At 38.9% G+C, this 24645-nt stretch overlaps 2 long non-coding RNA genes across 2 annotated transcripts; both read right to left on the bottom strand.

Moving 5' to 3' along the window:
- Positions 1-644: 644 nt before the first annotated feature.
- On the bottom strand, positions 645-8283 carry LOC139137830 (uncharacterized). Its single transcript, XR_011553451.1, has 2 exons — positions 7917-8283; positions 645-1140 (listed from the first exon to the last, which is right to left on the bottom strand). It is a non-coding gene; the product is annotated as an uncharacterized lncRNA (long non-coding RNA).
- A 2618-nt stretch (positions 8284-10901) lies between these two features.
- Positions 10902-23723, bottom strand: LOC139137812 (uncharacterized). Its single transcript, XR_011553448.1, has 6 exons — positions 23643-23723; positions 23375-23491; positions 15133-15261; positions 12281-12512; positions 11862-12084; positions 10902-10981 (listed from the first exon to the last, which is right to left on the bottom strand). It is a non-coding gene; the product is annotated as an uncharacterized lncRNA (long non-coding RNA).
- Positions 23724-24645: the final 922 nt, after the last annotated feature.

Here is a 24645-nt window from a genome sequence, read left to right as displayed (position 1 = left end):
GGCATATATACATGCCAAGTAAAGATCACTTCAGCTTGCCAGTAAGCCAATTAGTACTAAAGAATGGTTTACAGGCAATCCACTATTATACGAACTAGGCTTGTTAGCAAGCCATGTTTAAGATACTGTGGCTTGCCCATATACCAGATAATACTGAACAGTGGCTTTTTTATAAACCAATATCACACTTCTCTGGCTCAACAGTAAGCCAATTCTGGTTCCATCTGGTTTGAAGATAAGCCAATATTAGTGCAATGTGGCTTACTGACAAACCAATTTCTGACTAATTCTGGTTTACAGGCAAGCCACTTTAAGGCTTCCTCTGGTTTACCAACAAGCCATTACAAGCTGGCTTGCAGGCATGCCAATCTAGGGCTTCTGTATGGCTTGCTGACAAACCAGTTCAATATGAATCATATTGCCGGGGGGATAATTATTTCTGACCATCCTTAAAATTTAAATTGGATTTCTTCAAATTTTGCAGACAAGGGGAGGATTTTCATCCAATGGAATGGCCTATTGGGTCATCTATGTGATGGAGCTACACAAAGCAGGACTGTAAAACATCTGAAACACAAAAAACAGCTGAAGTAGTTAGAAATCCTGCAAGCTACATTAAAAAAAAACAACAACAATCATCAAAATGAATTTCAGACTAACATTTATTGCAATTTACAAGAAATGAAACAGTAATTGTTGCAACATAATTAAATCTAATACTTACAAGGGAATTCTAAAAATGACATTCTTATGAATGCTACTTGTAAAATCATACTGATAACATAATTTGATGTTATAAAGTTTACCTCATGCATCTGATGCAAAATTGCTAGCTGTTTCACTGGGAAATCCCCTGCACACTACAGACCACTCATAATTGTCAGCCCATTTACTTCACATCCCAGCTTTGTCAAGCCAGAAGTACTCTACAAATTGAAATGTTCCTTTCACACATCTGATGTAATCAAAGTTTGAAACCCTACATAACTAAGCAAACCTAGCACAACATTGTCTCTTTCCATGCTGCAGAATATAACACCTTCAAGAAACAACACAAACTGCTTGCTCCTTCATAGACGAGCACACCTAAACAGGGCTGCTGCTTTGCATCTCGTCCACAGAATGCGAGTTTCCAGCATCCTGGAATATAAAAGATGCAAACATTCAAAATTTGAGGTACAAGATTAGCTCCTGGTAAAACACTTAGTGCCCAGCTACTAGTACAATGAGGGCAAGGCCTAGAAACTGGTATGTTTAGGGAATTTGTACATGTATATTGGAATGTTCATTGGTAGCATTCTAAATTACAGTCATGTTCTTAAACACATATTTGACTGCATGAACCGATCATCAAGTCTTTCATGGTGCATCAATAATCTGACATGACTACTCAGGGCAAGTCTCTCAGCATGACAAAGATAGATCTTACAAGTTATTGTCAATGTCATAGGCTTGCTGCAACAGTGCACTGGCAAAAATGTGTAAAACTATGGTGTGAATTTCAGAATAATGAATTTCAATTCAAGAATATCAAAATGAATTTATTATAAGGCAAGATATCAGAGTCACCGTGCAATGTCCTTTTGAGACTTGTAAAGAAGTTAGTAAGGCCTTTGAGAAAGCATTTTATCACTCTGGCTATGCAGCCTTCATCATTGATCATATAATTCTCATTATGTATTTTGAAATAAGTAAATGAGGCTTATATTTGATCATTTTATAATTGACAAATGAATTCTTGTCCGGCCCTAAATGAAATTTTCAGCAATAACAATGCTACATGTACATACTGTACTGAGTAGCTTAACATTGGGGATTTCATCATGTTTCAATGACTTGAATGGGAAACTGTAGTTGATAAGCAGAACAAAACATGCTGGAAGGAAGCCCCCAAGTTGTGGCTAATGGAGATCAGAACAACATAACTAAGCCTTAATCTACCTAGTAAACATATGATTCATGTGAATGGGAGAGTGATTGATGGCCATATTTGCCTTTATATCTTGAAACAAATTGACAAATGCAGATTTGGCATGGCCATGTCCTTGTACAACATCCTAGCACAGCTTTGAGGAGCACATCTGTGTACCACCTATGTACTTGACAACACTGTAGCAGGGGTAATTTTCACACAGCCCTGGTATAGGAATGTGTGCTGTACGTATGTAATGTGCCTAGCACTACATGTATGTGCCAGAGAAGCTGTTCACCTCCCTGTACCAGGGCCGGTGTTCAGCATTTGTGGCACAGTGATGAACACATCCACATACCAGCCCTGTTGAAATTTTTAGCCCCTTTTCACCCTGGTCACATAAAAGCTTACCTCCCTGTACCAGCCTTATTGTAAACACACAGTGCAATTGTGCCTATGCAGACATTCATGTACCAGTTATGTTGGAATTTTCCCCATTACAGAACTGTACACGTTGCTTCTACAGGGTTGATTTGGAAGCAAATGTTCAAGTTCATTTTTTCAAACCCATGTTGCATGTACTATTTGCAAAACTATTGTACTGGACAGTGTGCGAAATTAAGAGAAAATAGCTTCAGGTCATAAGGACCTGCACCAAGCCAAAGCTTCAGGTCCTTACAGAAAACTGCCGGTCCTCAATAAAGGCAGTTGTTAACGACCATTGAAGTCAACTTCTCCACCAATACTATGCTTTTGAATGTTGTAATATTTAATGTTTCATGTTCTTTTATCAGTAGAGTCAGCAAGTATTCACTCCAAAAGACTATTTTTCACATAAATTGCAGAATAGTGTAAGTGAATGATCATGAATATTCATCTACATGGTCTGGAATCTGACAGGATCTGTTATGCGCACACATTTATCAATGTTTTCCACCACGGTGGGGGGGGGGGTCCTATTGACTGACAGGAGAATTTGACATTTTTTTCTTGCCATGTCAAATCCCCCACTCTCGGACTATAAAATGATGTCAAACACCCAGGGGCCGGGGAATACAGGCTCATGCACTGGCTACATGTGGATAATGAAAGCGATTTTTTCTATGGGGAATGGTGTACTCTATATTGCTGTGTACAATTGTACACTACACCAGGGCATGTGATATTGTGATTTGAAAATGGTTGGCGAGCTGAAAATCACTTCTGAAATAAACCAACGCAGGTGGAAGAAGAGTGAGTGAATAACTTAGTACCCTGAAAACAGTCATGAGTAAAGGGAGTGTATGAATAATTTTTTAAGCAAACATTGATCACTAAGACTTTTTAATTGTAACGTAAAACAGAAGGGATAGAATACCTGGTATGTATTTTTATATAACGTATGGATTACTTTCAAAATTTTTCAATAAATAAATATGCTTAAATATGACCTCTGTTGCATTCATGAAGAAACAGACGAAGTTATACTTTTAATTAAAGGACAAGTGTCGTAACTTTTGCAGACAGCATGAATGGCACATATTTTCTGATCGAAAAGTTTTGCCTGAGTGATTGCTGGGTCTCATCGCCCTTTGAAAGCTTAAAGTTATTAAAATGACTCTGAAAAGTTTGACAGACACTCGATACTACTGAAAACCATGCATCGACACGATCAGTTAATGATACCGTAAAATCTTAAAGACGTAATTTTTGCTACATTTAGGCCTATACAGTCCAGGATGACGGTGAGTTTGCCTACCTGTCGTAAAACGGTATACATTGAAACAATTTGAAGCCCTACTCTCGGCCTCTGAGAGTATACACGACGGATCGTGCAACTCGACAAAACTGTTAATGATAAGGCCGCTCTGTTTTATAAAATGTACACTTGTTATCACGATATATCGTGGTAACAGTCGGCCTTGTGAACTTTGGTTGAAGACCAACGAGCAAGCAAGATGTTCTAGCGGTCCACAAACAAACGCAGCGAAACGTGAACTTGCCTGTCGACTGCAGGTAGCACACTTATAGGCTGTCGTGTAACATCTAGTCCTTGTATCGGGCGTAGTTCAAAACCATGGATGTAAAAAAATACCTCCATGTTCAAAACCAAATATGTTTATTTTAGTCAACAGCGCTGTTCTCGTAGTGGGTTTTTGTCTTAAACTCTTCTATGAACCGCTTATGTTTTGAACGCTTCAATGGAAAATCAAAGCAAAGAAAACGGAGTCAGTTTTATAAAATGAAGGGCTGTATTGTACATTTGTGTACATGTAAATTCCAAACACTAAAAGTGTGGAACTAGTGAAGTGATTCTGGGTGTTGTTATCATATGACACAGATATGCTAACGTTACCAGGGTTACACTCACTAGACGAGTATTATTATAATATTGTGTCACATTGTTGCACCAAAATCAATGCATTCCATTGCTAGAATCTGCATGCACGGACGTAATTCATACTGATCTGAATGTTAATCAGCTGCACCGTGCTCTGTGCGTCGATCGAGGGGATTAGACTCTTCGTAATGCACATTGGCAAAACAAATCCAGCATATGACTACACAATGAATGACATTCAGCTGAAAGTTGCAACAGAAGAAAAGGACTTGGGTGTTTTAATTCATAACTCACTAAAGCCAAGCAATCAATGTGCAGCAGCAGCAATGAAAGCAAACAGAACACTTGGAATGATTAAAAGGAACATAACGTACAAATCAAAATATATCATCATGAAACTATACAAATCTCTTGTCAGGCCACACTTGGAGTATGCAATTCAATGTTGGAACCCATATTACAGGAAGGACATAGATCTACTTGAGAACATACAAAGAAGAGCTACCAAGTTAATACCGGAACTGCAGCATTTGTGTTACAACGACAGGTTAAAGGCTTTGAGCTTAACTACTTTGGAGGAAAGACGTCGTCGTGGGGACATGATTCAGGTTTTCCGGAGGGTGGGCATCAAGCAAAACCAGAGGACACTCACTAAAGCTTGCCAAATCAACTGTCAGATTGGATACTAGGAACATTGTTTCACTCAAGGGACTGTATCCCCTTGGAATGACTTGCCTGAGCATGTATTCAAGCCAAAACTGTGTGTGACTTTACAATAAGACTGGACCAGCATATGAACAGAATGAGGGATTATATAAGCCTTTAAGGCTTCCTTCCCTGTCTTGCCATGGTTTCTTCCATGGCAATCATAGTAAATCATAGTAAATCATAGTAAAAGTAAAACGTCGCAAGACCAAAAATTACTATGTGCGACATTGTCACCCCCCGTCTGGCGTACCATACAGATCGAATTCCCCACTATCAGGACACGAAGTGCGATCAATATCCCCTGTTGCCCTGCACTCCCACGGTGGAAAACGTTGACAGGTGCCTGACATTCAAGTCTGAATCACATGATTCAGAGTCAGTCATCATCTGCATCTGTTACAGGTCTTGACGGAGAAATTTTCATCATTTATTCCAAATTCCAGTCGGTCATAAGGACCGACATGTTGCTAAAAACTTTCGGCCCGACGAGAAATCTGTCAGTCTCGGACCGTCGGACCGACGTTAATTTCGCACACTGGTACTGGACTGTTGACACATGGATGTAAAATATAGCTGTGCTACTTATTTTTCTGACTATGCTATACTGGGGATATTATTTTAATAGCTGGTAGTCTCTGTTGCTTCTCAGGGCTGGTACAGCTGTGTGTACATCCATGAACCAGCCCTCAGCAGGTAACAGGGTTGTAAGAGTTTTCCAGTGTAGTGTTACACGGAAGCCCTTTCACTGAATCTGACAGTAATCAAATCCGGCATGTTGAAAGCTCAATCAGCTGTAACTTTTGGCAATTTCCAAGTAGTTTTATTTTGTGCAAAAAACTGCAGTTTCTTGTTCTACTTCTTAAGACATGATGAATGTCCAACATACATTATCAACCCAGTTCATATGTGTATATTTGTAGCATTGTTATTGTTGAAAATCAAATTTCAGTCTGGAATACACCCTTTGCGCCTGTTGCGAGGGGGCATGGAACTATGGGAAAATGCTAACCGGAAGTGCGGTAAAACATACGACCTATACTTTAACATGGAAAGGTGCGATTTTCGAGCGAAAAAAGTGAAATACAAAGTGAATATTTATGCTACAACAAGAAAACATCTAGTGGTGCATGGGACTAGCTTAGGTAAGTGTTTGTGTGCATTGTTTAGCACAGTAATATTTTATAACTGTAGATATCGGTGATTTTTGGCAGGCGAAACGGGCAAGTTGTAGACTTTCACTGCGCTATGTACAACGTATGACGGCATAACATAGCCGGTACGTCAAAATCTTCAGAATTACAGGTAAAAAATCAAAATTTAACGAATTCATACTTTGTTGACTTATATTTTCATTGCTGTGTTTTTATTTTTGAAATATTTGAAAAAAATTGAACATTCGGGGAAAAATTTGTTTCCGCTGTGCTACTACACAGGTCCCTTGGCTACGGGAAGTGCGCGGTCAACATACCGGCGCTACTGTCAGCAGGGCAGTGTGACACAGTACGCGTCACCCGCTCTCGTATTGAGTCTACAACTTGGCCGCTTCGCAGGCCGAAAATCGCCGATATCTACAGTTATAAAATATTACGGAGCTACACAATGCACACGAACACTTACCAGAGCTAGTCTCATGCACCATTAGGTGTTTTCTTGTTGTAGCATAAATATGCACTTCGTATTTCACTCACTTTTTTTGCTCAAAAATCGCACCTTTCCGTATTAAAGTATAGGAGTCGTCGTATGTTTTACCACACTTCCGGTTAGTATTTTCCCATAGTTCCATGCCCCTTGGCGACAGGCGCAAAGGGTGTATAGAATTCATTTGTCAACAACAACAATGGTTGTTAAACATGTACACAGTACATTGTCAAGCAGAATATTGGTATTCAAGAGACTGTTATATAGTTATCGAAACTGAAGTTTGTACACACAAAAATGAAGATTGAAAATTGCTAAAACTTACAGCTAATGTACCTTTACTAATTTGCACTGAATTATAGTAACAAATTTTTTCAACAAGCATGACCATTTGTCCAACTGCAGTTTTTCCACAAAAGACACTCTTGAGAACTCAAGTTTGATATCTGTTTACAATCAGGAAAATGGTAAATTATGTTGATCATATTCTACTTCTATACATCAGACTAAGATTCAGTATCATAAACTAGGTGCATGCAAGTGGCACATGAGTCATGTGATTGATTATTATACACCTGCTTCTGTAACCTATTGAGTTTCGTTGTACAGTAAGTTTCAGTATCAGAGGATGCGGAGTCAAATAACTTTGTGGCGGAGTACAATAACATTTGGTGTTATTGGACGCTATTTGACATTTGCCCTAAAAAACCTACAACAACAGAAAAAGGGAGAGATGATTTTAAATTTTTAACAAAAAGTATACTTCTAAACATTCAGTACTTCACAATGTTACTACTTCACAATGTTACTGAATTAGAGTTAAATTATGCTGCTGACCTACAATTTCTATCATGTACACTGTGCTGCGCAGGTTTGAAATTTCGTTCCGTGCACTTAGCCGACATGCTGAACGTGTTCTCAGTTTGCTTGCAATCGTCTAGTGTAGTACGCGACAGGCACCCCAAAAACGCTTTAATTTTGACTTTTTTGCGGAAAAATTGGACTAAAAAAGGTGTATAATAATAAGGTTATTCACAAAATACCGTACATCGTACGCTTTGGCATTGTCCGAGACGCGTAGCTTCGAGGACAATACCTCCGCTGCATGATGTACTCGGATATAAATCCCAGAATTTTGTGAATAACCTTAAATTATAACAATAATAAGTGTAAATGCTTATCATGTCTGTTGTGTGACTACGACAAAGATACGTCACAGATATGTAATAACAGCTGAAATTTGAACAAAACCCAAAGTGTTAGAGTAATATGAGGAAATATGAGGAACATTCACGCCTGACATGATTATTATCGCTGCACACAACGATATTTGATCACCTTTTATATTCACTTTCTGAGTTCCACCATATCTGAGGGCATCTAAAAAAGTCTTTATTCTGCTTCCACATTGTACTCAGAGAATCCATTGTTCATTTGTGGAGCTCAAGGCATTTTCTGTATCAAGTATATCATGCCCTGGACCATCTGTTGAAAAAGAAACACATAAGTATATATTACCGGTAAATGGAAGTAATTGGTCAACATTTGTATAATAAGTTATCTTCTGAAAATGAATCACTTTAGTATAGTATGTACCTGTCTTGAATGACAAGATGGCTCACAGGATGTGTGTAAGCAATGATGTTGAAGGACCAAAGTTAAAATCAAGCTGTGGAAACATAAATTTGCCTTGAATAACAGAATCAACCATAACGTCATTTTGACAAATGATTTGTGAGGTATACCTGACTGTATTAAATCATCTAAGTTGCCAGTCTGAGGTTATTATCAACAGAAACAAGAAATATCATCCATGAAACAGTCTATGTTTGTTATTGAAAGTAGCGCTACAATGCCGACGGCCCTTTAGAGTTCCAAATAAGTGCATCCCACTGGACGAGGCGTGTTGATGTGAAATGCTACATTTGCTGAATTTGGTCGTACCGATTTATCACTACTGAAGACAAACACTATACTACACTAACCTTGTCGTTTATGGGGTTTGGAATTTGTTCAAACACGTCGATCGTGTTCCATAAACATTGAGCGTAGGGCATCAGTGAGCCGCCTGTACCGGAAGTTGGAATGGCGGCTCCCAGAAATGTTTTTGGAACACGATCGACGTGTTTGAACAAATTCAAGCCCGGTTTAAATGAATGACTTTGCACATTTTACATGGAATATAACATGGAATAAAGCTTACTTGCCTTCGTTTCCAAAGACGTCGGTTCTTTCTTTCTAAATCCATGCATAGTCCCATACAATGAATGCAAATATAGTTTCACTGTACCATGGAGGTAGCAGAGATTCTCCATCACTAGTCCTTGGCTGCACATAACATGTTCTTCCGAAGTCATATTTCATCGGTGAAGGAAGCCATTACTGTCGACTGTTCTATGGGAAATTTTGAAGGTAAACTGACAGGACTACCGCAGTTCGGAATGGAGTTCGGAAAGGTTGGACGATCGTGAAGTACCATCTCGGCCGGGATCTCGGCTACGCGCTGCATCTCGGCTGTGGCTTGACGTGCAATCTGCATTCACATAGGAATTCATACACCACTCACTTTGAAGTGAAAGGGTGCGAATTCCACTAGACAGCGGTCACTTAAAGAGTACGATCAATCAGCAAGTACTATAATTCTTACATATGTCACGGAGATATATATCTATAACGAAATTAAAATTGGCTAGGCGAATCATTGTGTAAAATTGGACTATGTTAAAGCGTACAGTTACAAAGAGTGAATCGTCGGTCAAAGGTCACGGAACGACACCGACCGTTGACTTTAGTTTATTTACACAGGCTCTCAACATCATCAGCTGTGATCTGGCTTGCATGCTTTTGGCTCACGTCAGGGGCATGCACATCCGTTTTAAACATGTCCTTATTAATAAAATACATCGGCATTGTCCGGTATCCCAAGATCAAGGCTGTGGCTTGGAAAAAAATCAGGATATGCCAACAATTAGCGTTGATCGCGATTTCAGGTTTGTTACTATAAGCTTAGCTGTAAGCTTACGCGAGCGACATCGCTGCCTGAAATTCGACCAAAGTTTGTTGTTGCAATGTTAATAGTCTGGCGAGCCATAAATGATTGTGGATTTTACTTTCGTTGTTCTCTCGGAAAATGCGGACAATCCGACATTTATTTTTGCATGTTAATGAAGAAAAATGACGTAATTTGCGATCAATGCTATTTCAGTATTGTCCATTAGGCCTAATTCCTTCAAATTATTGCTTTGATATTCATGTACCCACATAGGCCTACTTGAAGCAAGTTCATATCTTCTGTTCAATTGAAAACTTCCTAAAAATTGTATCGTACGACAAAATTATAAAGCTAATCAATCTGTCGCACTGAATGCAGGCATTGATGCACACCGTCCATGTCTGTTATCAATGTACTTGACGTGATGTACAATTCTGGTTTAGATATTAACCAGTGACTGTCATGACAATGGCTTGAAAACAGGCCGATTAATTTCAAGTGCTTGAATGGTTTAAACTTAAACCATGCTCACAAAGTTGCCACTTGTGGTTGGCTTAAAGATGAGCCAATGAATTTGTCGGTATATAAACAAACCAACGATGCCAGTGGCTCAAATTTAAACCAATAAAATTATATTTTGACAGGCTTAAAAGAAGCCATTCGGCTTAAATTTATGCCATGACGGGCTTGATAATAAGCCCATAATCCACCTATGTATTGGTATGAATACATGCCATTCATACTCTTTGTGGTGGCGTGACTTCAAACCAAAAAATCTTAGTGGATTTCGGGCAAACCGAAATATTTCAAACATATACACACTGGTTCACCCGCAAGCCACATACAAACCAAGTGATTATATTATTTCAAGCCAGAAGAATTTGCAGTGTAGGAGGTTATTTATTCATTTTGACAGAGAAGACGAGAATACTTTGCTGGCGATAATAATGGAACTCTAGCTCGCCTACGTTTATTTCAATGGATATATATCGAAAAGTCTCGGGATATTTTTTAGTGCTGTGTTCGGGATACTAAATTTAGATCGACAAATTTAGACTAGCTCCTTATGACAGCAGGCAGTGTATGAATAAATCACACTGAATGTCCGGTTTTGGTACTTAATGTAATTATGAAATGCTTGATGCCAATCATGATGTACAACAAGGTGGACGTTAGGCATGTATAAGGTTCTTTTAATGAGGATTATAAATGCTACACTTACATTGATGGCGAAACGTTAGACCCATGCCAGCGATCTTTTCCAGTAAAGCGTAGTTTTTCTTCATCTCCCTTTCTTTTAATTTTATCCTTATATATTGATATATTTTATACAATACCAATATTGCAGACACAATACCAATCACCCACTCACAGAAATTGACTAGTAGATGAAAAAATAAATTCCTCAAAGCTGCAAGAAAGAAGCACAATAATCTTCAAGGAAGTTAGCCAGACCAACTGTTATAATGTAAGAACTATTCTTCAAAAGTAGCAAATTAGAATCGTTCCACAGACTGCTGTATTTTCTTCAACAAGCTACACATTGTTTTTCATGTTTTCAAAACGAGTTTCCACACCTACAAAAAAAAACACATATCTTTTATGCTTCTGAAGAGTTAGCCTAACTTTTAAATCGTTTTCGCAAATGATTTGCAAGAGTATTTTTCTGCTGTAAGTAGGCTTGTGTTCAAACATGAAATTGATGTAGTGAGAATGACAAAACAACGGAATACAAATATGTACATCATGCTAGATATTTCCGCAAAAAAACGAGAGTCAACCGTCTATTTCCCAATAACCTCGTTGCTACCTCATTTAATTAGTTCAGAGAATCCATACGAAGCAATGTAGGGCAGAGGCCCAGGAAAGGGGACTCTTCTTCTTATCACTTGCACAAAGGGCAAAATTGCTGGCTATTGTTGTTTCCATTGCTGGGTATAAATAAAGTATCAAAATTGAAAGTTCGTCAAGCTTTAAAGGACAACTAAAGTTTTTGGATCTATGCAATACGACGACAATGCAAAGAATAACATTCTAAAATTTTTAAGTGTATATTGAGTCTGTTCATCGAAAATAAACACTACATGTATGCTGTGACTTTAAAAGATGATGCACAAGCTCATATTGCCGAACAGCAAGTTTGACAAGTCAGCACATCTTTCAGTGGAATTTTTTTATCTTATTCTATCGTCATTTCACATTTATCTGTTTCATGTCCCATAACAAGCCGAACGTATGCATGACTGTTTAGTTGACGAGTGTATTTATATTGAAATTAAAGGCTAAACTACCTTCATACCACACACGTAAACGCTCGGTGCGATGTAATAACTTCCATATAGCATCTTCATAGACTTCTTTAGTGTCCTGGAGTTGATCAAATTGTTCCTTTGATAATTTAGCCGCTACCCTGTCGCAGTGTCTCCCGTCGTTGTGCATTTACCTTAGCTAATAGAATTTGAATTCGCGTATTTTGCCAACGAGATTCCATCAACCATGTTGCAAGTTTCCTCGCTGAAAATAACGATGAAATAGGTGTTATTGTCGTGAAGAGGATTTAAGCACGATGTGGTTACCGTAACAAATTAACTAAACGTGGAGAAAGTTTTCTGTAGCTCTTCACTGTCCTCAGCAAATATTATCCTCAGTTTTAAATTCTCTCTTGTTAAAATACTATATATACTGTAGGATGAAAACAAACACCAAATACCTTGTTTTCTCCAATGGAGCGGCCTCAGATAATAAACATCCTCACCCATTGTCAGAAACTGTGGTTTTTTGCGGTTGCTAGATTGGTCATAAAAAACCGCTCTGCACAAGTATTTACCATATAACGATTCAGTCATGTTGTATATAGACAGGAAGGACGTGAAATGATGAAAATCATCTTTGAATTCATAGTAAACTTCTGATATCGTAATATGTATACCGTCATCTTCAATCTATTTTAGAAATAAAAGAGGAATGGGTGAAATGAACCTCAGTCATTCAAAGATAGCAAACTCTTTTAAAGGGACAAAGTCGGCCATTTTTCATGAATTTTGTTTGATACGAGATACTACTTATATTGTTTGACATGTTGAAAGATACTGAATGTATTGGTGACCATGTATATATTCAAACATCGCGAAAATGAATTAATGGTCATGACCATTGTGATGGTTTCTATGTATTGAGTCTAAAACCGGGTTCAAATATATGCATGGTCACCTATTCATTCAGTATCTTTCAACATGTCAAACAATATAAGTAGTATCTTGTATCAAACAAAATTCATGAAAAATGGCCTACTTTGTCCCTTTAAACATACGAATTTCATACCAGGGGTTCAGTATGTTAACGCTGCTTGCGATGGACCAGAAATTAATGAATTGGACTGAATGTGCATGTGTGAATTAATAGAGGGACGGAGCACTTATTCATACATTATAAGTAATTACGATACACATAGATGAAATGTGTTAAATAGGAAAGGACGAGATTATGAATAGAGAACTAAAATGTTTCGATTGATGCAAGCATAAAAATAAACGAGAACAATTTTAGGAAATCTACAAACAATGACAAAGCAATCACTGATGCAGTGCCATCGTAGCCATCATCACCCAAAAGGAAGTACACAAACTTGAACAATAAATCAGAAATTAAAATCAAATTGATCATTCTCGCTGATTAATATTAAGCAACCAAGGCTCCTAAAATGCAGCTAGGGTATGCCAAGTCTGTATTAAGTGTTCATACTCAACGAAATTCGTGAGTGTATCCGGGTCTTGGTGAACGAGTATATCAGCCTGTTAACCAGAGTTAAAGAGAGAGGAACTAACTGAGCAAGAGCTGTGTAGAATGGGCACTGTTAACCACCTTCCTTCTTGGTGTTTGGCGGGAAGTAACATGCTTGGTTTGTGGAAATAATCAGAATATATATCTCCAAACAGTGTTAGTAATAAGTCAGTCTTGAAGAAACGTTGAGGTATACGTAAGGGGAAAGACTGTCAACTTCAGATGATATAGCAGGAAAGAATATGCGAATCAGGTTGGTCACCAAATTGTTGGTGAGGTTTAATTGATGCTGGTGTTCATTCTAGTTGGGATGGTTTGGTATACGCATTCAAATGACATGTCCAATGGACTCCGTTCACCCTATTGAGGTCAGTCGGATTCAGCCTGCTTTTTCTGTGCCATATACGTTCAGCGATGGTAGTAATACCAGCATCAACAAACGAAAGCATAGGTCCGAAGGGACTCAGATGTACAATCAATCAGGTTTTAGTGACTCATAAAAAATATATCGGAATGCTTAATAATAAACGTCGAATTTTATCTACTGAGTTCCACAAAAGTGTCTACAAAGAAGTCAGGATTTGTACAGACGTTCAACATCATTCGTTAACAATAGCTGTAAAGTAACCGATTAATTATGACAAAGACAGTCGGAGAAAAAAGATAGCGAAATACGATAGTCTTAATAGTGTTATCGCTGGATGTATCCAAAGCAAAGAGCTTCCAGAAAAGTTGGATGAGAACAAGACACGGCCGTTTTCAGAGTGAGGCACTAAGTAGATAGTTTAGCGGAAACTCAGTGACAACCTTGACAGAAAACCTTTACAGAAAGTGCCGAGAGATAATGACTGGTGGGGAAATGCAGAATTATCTGTTGACCATCTTCGTAGCAATGAGCTGGTTATGTACAGCCTCTATTAGACATACTTCAAGTTTGTGGTCTGGACGCTAAGTTTTAATTTATTTGCAATTGTGACAATTATTGGTGACCTCCAGCTTGGTTGAAGACTTGCAGCGGCCAGAGCAGAACTCATACACATTATGGATCAGTTGTTGATGACTGATCTGATATCTATATTCTCTCAGATAGTATAAGTATTAATATAGAAATAATGGACGCCGCACTGACCATTAACATTTATTTATGGACTCGTGTGAGAAAGAAAACCTACATTAACGGGTTTGGCAAGGCTCGCCGTTAAAGTGTCGAACCGTGGCCCGCAAGTGCTTCGTTTTGTTTTGTGAATGATTATGATCTTGTACAAATACAATTTACGTCTTAGCTGTAAAACTATGATTTTATATTATTATTCAAATTCATTGGCATATAAACAAACCATGGCTGTGTATTTGTGGTCGTTCCAGTGGTTTAGGACGACCCATTACAATGCGACGGACAGGGCACAAAATACAAAATACAAAATACAGTGAACACGATTGGAACTAATTTGGGATAATTGGATGGTGAAGTAATGCCGATTTAATCTACAAATGTAATCTCATCTGCTTTTCTTTTTACATTACACACTTGTTTTTATGAGTAATTTGCAATATTGCAACATTCAGCTACACGGCACCTAACACTTTTGAGAAATTTGAAAAATATGAAAATCCAATTATCCCAAATTAGTTCCAATCGTGTTTATAAGGACATGCAGCTTCTAAATGATTAGCTATGACGACTTCTAGTGTCAGGTAAGCTGGAAATCATTATCTAGTCTGTTTATCACTAAATGACTGCCTACTCTGAAAATACTTTAAAAGCATGCCTGTTGTACCTACCTGTGTTGAGTTTCGATGCCATTCAAAATTGACGGTAAAATCCAATTGGTTGAATGCATGACCCATTATGTAAGTCTCACATGGAATCGTTAAAGTTTTCTGTTAATGTGAGCCTATATTCATCTGGAACTGTGGAAATATAAGAAAATTTAGTAGATTGTCGATCGAAAACATCGATAAGTGATTCGACAAAACAAAGGTTAACACAATACGTTTATAAAACGATTCTCAAACGTGTACAATTCTTCACCTGAAATCTGCTCTACACGATGGTTTCAAAAAGTAATATAAAATAGTGATTGATTTTTTGTTTCGTGTAAAAAAAAATAACTTGCGAATGAAGACATGCTGATCATTCACCTATTTGTTACATTACTTACTATATCCAGATGTTCGTGTTTTAGCCCTTGGATAATTTTTCACAAACGGGAATGTGACGCATAAAATATCGATGCATTACTGTTTCAAGGTAACTATACATAGTGTAAATTATACATTTAGTGCTCAGTTTCGAACCTGCGGCCGTCAATTGACTTGTCATATGACTAACTCAGAAGGGAAGCTTAGGTCTTCCCTAACTAAAGAGAGTTATAGTTTAATGATTGCGAATGCATCGATAGCTTCTAGTACTGTTTGGCTCTATTTTGCTATCCCTGTAACATATAAAGTACACCCCCTGGACCAGTATCCGGTCACTTTTATATAAAATGACACTCGCGCTTCATCGGCAACTCTGATATTAGAACAATGCCACGGTTTTGGGGGACTGGAGGTCTGACATTACAAACAATCATAAATCCCTGGCTGTGGGCGCACCACTCTCTGTCTTATTTCTGTGAGCAGTTGCTTGTACTATTTCTGTGAGCACTTGCTTATACCAGAGGTAGAGCAGTTTATATCTGTCTGTTTTCCTTGCCACCCCAGTGCTCGTCTGGATGACCTCAATGATAATGCCAGAAAGGGCGGTTGCCTGTAGGGCAGGAATGACAGCAACACGCGTGCTGATGATGGGAACACTTTTTGCAATGTTAAGGCCCATATTGATTCAGCCCATCAACTTGTAACTGCGCCAGTAAGAAGCGGCTGTTCTCTAAACATAATCAGCCAACTTGGTGGTGTCTGTTTTGACTGAGACATGCACCATGGATATATAATTTTACATGTAAATCTCTTTTCACTTGAAATATGTATCTGTACTTTATGTTATCATGGATCAGTTTCAGTACCCAATATTCGTTCAAATAACGTGCTCTTCACTGTCCTCTGGGTCTGGAATACATCTATGAAGTCCACCCTCTCGAAAATGTAGGCCTTCTGGCACAAAATCAAGGATGGTGCAGTATAAGACCTTGCTTGTTAGCCATCTGCCGTGGTTTGCCTTGCGGACATGTTCTATTTGCTCCCTGTAGGCTGCAACATTCCAGATCAATGCTGATGCCATAGACTTCTCTGTGTTTCTGAAGAAACTTTGGGATATTCTTTTTGCCTAACATCCTCATCCTATACTGTCAGCCTATTCAATATGTAGAATAAAAGCGCCATCATGAAAATCAACAGCTGTTCGCCCACAAAGCCCACCATGGTGCCAGCGGTTTTCAGGATGAAACTGACAATGGTGCTGCAGCACTTTTGCAGCAAGTCCCTTCAGTCACTGGCCCACTTGTTTGGCCACTCCTTTGTCACATCATATGTTTTCACCATTTGGCCAACACCTAGGTTACACCTTTCGCACTTCATGGACGGCTGACTTTTCGTAGACCAAGAGCAAGTGCTGTGATCGCCAGTCCTGCGGCAGTTAGCAGTGCTCCAATGGTGAGCCCTTTCCATTTGAACTGCTCTGTCATCTTCGTTTTCAGCTCCAGATCTGGATCCTTGAGAACTTCTTTCAGTGGCCTGTTGGAGCCATTCTTTCATGAACTCTCCAGGTCTTACTATCACTCGATGTGGTCGTCAATTTTCGCTAGTTGGGCTTCGAGCTCAGGCGTCAACTCAAGGGATTCACCATCGGAGCCAGGGCTTAGTATTTTGTTCCTCTCTGCTTACAGCTCCCCAAGAGTTTTGTTTGCAAGGGCTAGCTCGTCTTTGTAAACTACATACTCAGGGTTAAAGAAATCAGACTCAGCAATTCTGTCCTCGATTCCTGGTATCTTTTCCATATTGCTGCTGGAGTCCTCTATGAGCTTGGTCAGGTGATCTCGCAACCGGCCAACATCATCAGAGTCTACCTGCTTTCATTTACAGATTGAGGAGATGCTTTTCATGGGGGTTACAACTATGAACTCAAGTAAGTCATCGTTGACATCTGGGGCCTTTCCAAGGACTTCTCTTAAAATTACTCTCCCACCCTTTTTCTCCTCAATGTCGCATCTTTCTATTGTCTCATTTCTTTACTGAATGTCGGTCAACTTCAGGCCCTTGTAGTACAGCTGTCTACCTACAACCTTTGCATAGCACCTGGAGCGCTCTACACTTGCTTGGTTGATAGCCTTTTGCTGCCTGTTGTATGAGCTCTGGTTGATGTCTTGTCAGTCTGTCTAACACAGGAGTAGCCTCAGCACCGGCACCCCCAGGGCATTCTCTTTCTCCAATGTCTCGTTCGGATCATTATACACCTTCTCCTCCTCCTCCCAGTCCCGATAATTCGATATTTTTGTCGGCCATTTTATCGCTTATAGCCACAAGATTCTGCAAGGAACAAAAGCAGCTACGACTTATCATGTGGTCACTCGTAATCCAAGCCAAAAGCAGCCAGGCAAGCTCTGTACATCTGGTGCCGAAATTGAAATCTGGTGTTGTGCTTGTGCCCAAGTTTCGAAAAAAAAGGCCATGCAAACAACACAGTGTGTAGAAGGTGTCCAAAAACATAGTCAGCTAGCTGGATACAAATTCGAAGGCGAGCTGCTCCTCAATTTGTTGCAATACCACACGATCCAGACACACAAAGATCTTTGCAGACATGAGAGAACTTGAAACAATATCAGACTTTATGGCATCCAGGCCCTGAACCTTTGCAAACTGAGAAGAGGTGCTGGTGATGCCGACGCCTAAGATGCTGAGGACAACGCTTGTTTGGCGTTTATCAGAAGGATTATGCTATCAAGCCTTGGCACCCGCTCATTTGTGGCCATGGCACCGCTTATCTCAGCATACTCGGTAGCAACATTGTGTTGGAAGTCACCCTGGTGCTGGCAGCTCAACTTATAGTCTCTGAGGACACTGCTGACCGGGAGTACTCACTGATGAGTATCAAGATTGAGAAGGAAACAATCAAAGACGAGGCTTGCCACGAGACGTTGCGGCTTCTATAACAGTGGCAAGAGTTTCTTGTACGAGCATGTCCAGCATTTTCATATTTTCCCCTTTTAGAAGGTGACAATATCATCATTGAGAATGCCAACGTCCCTCGCTGCAGTTTGAAAGGGCTGCTCATTCTATTCACAAAGACACAGGTGCAAGCACAGCTAGATAGCAAGCTGCTCGTGAATCCAGACCTTGAAAGCATTAGTGTGATGATCGAAGGGATTGTGAACAAAGTCTATGCCCAGCAAATGCTCCAACGACATTTCTTGAAATAGGTCTGCCGATACTTCGCAGAGGGCATCAAAGACCAGGACCTCCTTCTTCGTGAGATCAATTTCTCGAAGAATAATTCTGCTCGTAGGCTTGAGAAGCATCAAGCAGGAAACATGCCATGGCAACGACTTCAGAATGATGAACACAAAAGGTGAGGTGCTGCTAGATATCTACAAAAAACAGCCACAGTAGATCACAATGTCAAGCTGCTGGCACAAGTCGATGTGCTGGCTGATGCACTCGTTTCATGGGAACAAAACCGTCTCAGCAGTATCTCTTCTAAGTATAGGCAGACACAGCTTACAGTGGGCCAACCTGTTTGCAGCAAGTCAGAGTACCTGATGAGCCTGTTGAAAGGACCCCAATCATCTGAAATTTGACTGCAATGTCTACTTGTGCCCTACTTTTCTGAACAACAAAGCCTACAACAAGATGTTCCCTTTTATAGACGATGATGTCATCATTCTCCTGATCTCCTACACAGATGTCAAAGAGTGGATGAAAATGGTCCAGAAAGCATATGCAGGAATGCAGACGCTGATTGTTTTAGATGACTACACCATGTCAAAAGACTGAAGAAGCAGTGCAACGAGCTGGTCAACTTGGGGTTCAACAATTGGCACGACAACCTCATTGTGGGGTCCTCGACACAGCAATAGACAGCTGAATAGATTAGCATCAGCAAGGGGTTTGGAGAGTACATTGGGATGCTTGACAAGCATCCCAATGTGCTTTTCTACGCTCCAAGCAAGATAGACAATAAGAACATCATGAAAGAATATAGAATGGGGCTGGACAAAAATGAAGTGAATCAACTGCTTGGCCGTGCACCTTAAGGAAAGGAACACAGCAAACTAGTCATCAGGCTGAGGAGCTTGCAAGATTGCGTGGGGCTGATGACCCGTGGTTGCTTCCATTTTCAATAGAGTGAAACCCCTCCACTGTCATAAGAGAGCTACCTTCCATGCTGCACGGCACTGCCTTTGCATTGCTCTGGGCCATCACGCTATACCAACTCCAGACAAAAGGTGCAAAGGAAATGGTAGAGTTGACTTTTCAGATCCTCAGATTCAGATCATCAGATCTTCAGATCAGATTCAGATCTCAGATCTCAGATCCTAGAACTTCCGACGTAGATTCGAATTTACAAGCCGTTTACAATACCCATATTAACAGTATTACAACATTTAAAATAATAATTTGAATATGTGTACAGGGCAGGTATAAAAAATTGTCTACAAAAACGTTTTTGCTCAGCAAGCTTCAACGAACACTGGTTTACACTTACAGTTTACCTAACTTGCTTCTTCCGACCCCTGAATTCCTGATCACGCCTTGGGTCACTGGCCTCCAACATTGGTTAGTTATATTCCCTCACCATCAATATTATGAACGATGGTAAATATATTGACATTCGATAGCCGTCATTTACATGATTGTCGCGGTCTTGATCGTTCGGTTGCTCGTGTGTTTATCTCTATGTATTGACAATAGGGGCGTATATTGGCACTAACTTGATGTGCGTTCCTGCTTGATTGCCTACACACGTGATCACATAACAAGTGGAATTATTGCACACCCTGTCTTCGACTGGTAACTTTCTGATTCTGAGATCATAAGTTTTTAAGTTCAAGATTCAAGATAGAAATAAAATGATTTCTAAAGCCTTTTAAAATCTAAATTATATTTTATTTATAAGTATATCACATCAAACTTTGAAAGTTGCGAAATTTGAATTCCGGGTCTGCATCTGAAGTTATAGGATCTGAGATCTGAGATCTGAATCTGAAGTGATATGAGGATCTGAGGATCTGAATCGGATGATCTGAAAAGTCAACTCTATCCAAAGGAAATCATTGAAATTGACGAGCTGGCCCTCCTGATCTGTAACCATAGCTTGATACTGCTGAGGCTGTTATCCCACTTGATGGGCATCGTGAAGGGGTTGCTGATGTCATAGACCACTTCACAAATTACTTTGGTGTCCTTCAGGGAAGGTTTGCAGATAGTCTTTCAGGGAGATGCAGGCAACTGCCCACAGCCCTGTAGCAGAGGTCGGCCTAGCTGTGTAATTGCATTGTTGGCCCTATTGACAGCCTCGCAGTGGATCATGTACTCTAGAGATTGACAAAATCCGCCCACTGTGGCTCTCTTCTTTTGTTCACGATCATCTTTTTGTAACTTTATTTTATTTTATTTTATTAAACCTTGTTTAACGAGGGTAGCCTGGTAAGCTTCAGTAAAGATGCTTATCTTCTCCAGGGCCCTCAAAGAGGGGTGCGAAGCTCTCGTCAGGGCTAAAGTCGATCTTCCACTCTTTGGCCAGATCTAGGTACACTTTGCCTGTTGGCTGTATTTTTTGGAAGGTGATCTTGTTTTGCAGCTCGATGCCCTTCATTAGGTTGTCGATGCTGTAGTTGCCAGGTCGCTGTGTCCTTTTCATTGCCTCAGTTGATATGCTATAGTGGACGGTGTTGTCCTCTATTGTCATATTGTACCAAGAGACAGCGGCGCAGCCAGCCGGATGCCGGTGAACCCATTATATCAATACTGGGGTCAAAGTGGACTGCTCTGGTTGCCCTGTACTTAGTAATGACCCAGATTGTCATTTTGCTATTTACATATACATAGAACATGACAAGCATTTGCAACTACAGGCTTGGAGCGATGGTGTCGCCCTTGAACGTCGAGCTTGATAACATAAGAGATATCAGCCTGAGATGTCTGCTGAAGATGCAAGGAAACAACAAATACTTTTTCTTGCAATACAAGCATGCTGGCCAATCATTTTTCCTAGTCCCCACCGCTGTCAAGCAGCATAGCCATCAGACTGCTTTGACTGACCTGCCGATGTCATTGACTTAGTCAGAACTGGGCAGACTGCTGCAGACTCAACCTCTTTTGCCTTCAACGGTGTACTGGAACATACCGGTATTATACAATTACCTTTGCTTATTTTGTGAATCACTTTTTACTGTGCCTTCCACAATTTTAACTCACTTTTGTAGAACTTTCATTTTTATAAACCTTTAAGTCACACTTTTGCTATGGCAATTGCTTGGTTTTTACTTTTTCCACCAACAGTCATCCTTAAGAAGACATCGTGTGACTTGCAAAAACACAAATGCTTTCATGATAAAATTTTGCTCCCGCAGTAGCAGTCGCCGTTTTACTACATACGCCAACAGGAAAGGCCACACTTTGGTGTAGCTTGTTTATCTAATTAGACTATCATGATCATCTGATAACCAAGTGATAGATCAGCAATCCCAGAATGTACCTGTTTCCTTCTTCTCCTATGATCAAAAGTTTACACCTGTGTTTATCACTTATGATCAAATCTTGTGATGCGTGATGTTTACAGTTTTAGTCATAAAATGTGTTAACAAACACCAATTTTGTCGTTTGGCTTTTTTGTAGTTTCTGAAAGTCATATTAACATTTCAGACAAAATCATTTCCGAATAGAAATGGTGGCACGTTAATGTCATCGGGGAAAATGCCTGTTCCTAACATTTGTACTGAATAAGAACACTCGATTTCGCGCAGATTTTGGCACAAATGACGCTCATGGTATTATAATTAATAACACTGAAAAAATTCTCCAATGGTGAAGAAATTTCGATGGACATTTACAAAATCACTTCCTTATTTGTACAGTTGAAGACTTCTTATATCCTCTTCATTAAAAACCCTCAAACAAGAACCGAACATGATGCTTGTAAAAGATTGTTCTTCTTGGTACTTTGTTAATGGAACTGTGCTCATATGATCCACCAACGACCTCGAATCTTGCATAACTATCTCAACATATAAAGTGTAAATATAAAATCAGTTGTGCTTCAAGTTTGATGAGCGATATATGCTGTTCATGAGCTCATTGTTTTCTTTACTGCATTATTTTATACAGGTCATTTGTCAAAATAAGCTGCTATTTAAGAGATATATTGTTTATCGTTCGTTTACTTGTGCCAAAGTTTTTTACGGGCGTAGACTAGTATAGTGATCGTGAACTTATTTGCTGAATTAATTCATGTAACTAAATCATGAATAAAATCTGACTGTACAAGTGTTTCTCAGATTTTAGGTGTTTTTCCGCTATAGTTAGGTTCACTTATGCCGGAAGCTGAAAGCGTCATACTGATTAGGAATTTATTTGCGATTTAAACATCTTATTATAAGTATTACCTGCCAAGGGAAGAAATGACTTAATAGCATATGGGGTTTAAGAACACATGTTGTTACTATAAAGTAATTATATTCTATCGTCTGATAGAAACAATGAATGATTTCAAAAGCAATTTACTTAATATATGTTAGACTGTATATATGTATATATATGTGTGTGAGAATAGGTAAGTGTCTGTATGTATGTATATATAAATGCATGCATGTATGCGTATATCTACAAATACATGCATGTACGCGTACATCTACAAATACATTTACATATGTAATTGATAGGTGGAATTATAATTCAGTTTTTATGAGTGTAACTGTCTTTACTAAGTAGTGATGTTTTAAAATGTTCCTATTTATTATGTCCTATAACAAACTCGTATAACATCATTGTGACATTGAATGCTCATTCTCTGTGTAGATGTTTTGCTTTATTTGGTTGTTGTGATGTTGTTACTATTCGGATGACGAACTAAGATACGGGTACTTACTCTTCTTTGGTTCTTGTTGATATCTTCTGTAATCCTTAGATGTAGGATTTTCAATAGATTCGCTTGGCTGCTTGTGGATGTCTTTCAGTTTCCTTTGTAGTTTGGCATTGCACAAACCTGTTTACAGGCAAAAATGTTCAATCTAACTAAAGGCAATACAAGTTCAAGTAGTTACACGGAACATAATAAATTGTGACCAATATGGTCTTAACATCATTATTGTAAGAATTGAACAAGGGAATCTAAGATAAAAATTTTGCATACACACCTGGATTTTCCTGTTTGACTATCCAGACAAACACCAAAATTATCAACATAAAGCGGAACATCTTCAGTCTCTTATATAACACCATCAACGTTCTATTTTAAGAGAAAGGGTAACCATAAATGGCAGCATATATATTGGTTCTTAAGGAATATTACACGAAGTTTGGTCGATATTTCGTTCGACGTCGCGTATCGACCAAACTTCGTGCGATAACAACTTTTATCATACATGCATGCTTCGGCTATTACGTTTAAGCGACAAATGTCCACCTTGCTTGCTCGTCCCTAAAGTTATAGAAGTTGGTTGCTAAGGATTGATGGCAACTGCATCACTTTAGAGTATTATTCAGCTGTTGAACAATTCCACTTCACTAAAGGGATAGTAGTACACTTTCAGAATTCACAGATAATAATAATAATAATAATAATAATAATACAATAATACACTTGAAATGCGCCTTCTCCCTGAGAAGAGAGCTCGAGGCGCAAAATAGTAAGGCACTTGACAGAAATTAAAGGGGAAGGGTTTACTTATAATCACTTTCGTTCTTGAGGTTTTGATTTAATTCGGTGAAAAAGATATAGTATTTCACATAAAGAATTCTATCAACTATTTGAAATACAATAGGATGTTTACAATTAAAAAGGACAATAGTGCCAATGTTTTAATAGTTTGGCTTGTAATTGTACAGAGAGTACTATTATGATTTGTAAAGAAACTTATTACTGACAAAGTGAATATTTAACAGCATATTAATATATTGGGTGAAATTCCAATTTTATATTTGTTGTCTACTTCTGCACTATAAAACACCCCTATCTAATCAAGTACATCCATATAAATCGTCAAACATTTATCAAAATTAAAGATTTAGCTAATTTAATATTGGAAAAATTGTATTAATAGTTTTCTCATGACTGCCATATATAATGAATCAACATTTTCTGTGAAATTCTAAATCAAATTGTTTTTACACATTTGCTTTAGTTATCACCCGATTCCA

Source organism: Ptychodera flava, chromosome 1 (genome assembly GCF_041260155.1).
Source record: "Ptychodera flava strain L36383 chromosome 1, AS_Pfla_20210202, whole genome shotgun sequence".
NCBI lineage: Eukaryota > Metazoa > Hemichordata > Enteropneusta > Ptychoderidae > Ptychodera > Ptychodera flava.
This window is presented reverse-complemented; position numbering and strand designations above follow the sequence as displayed.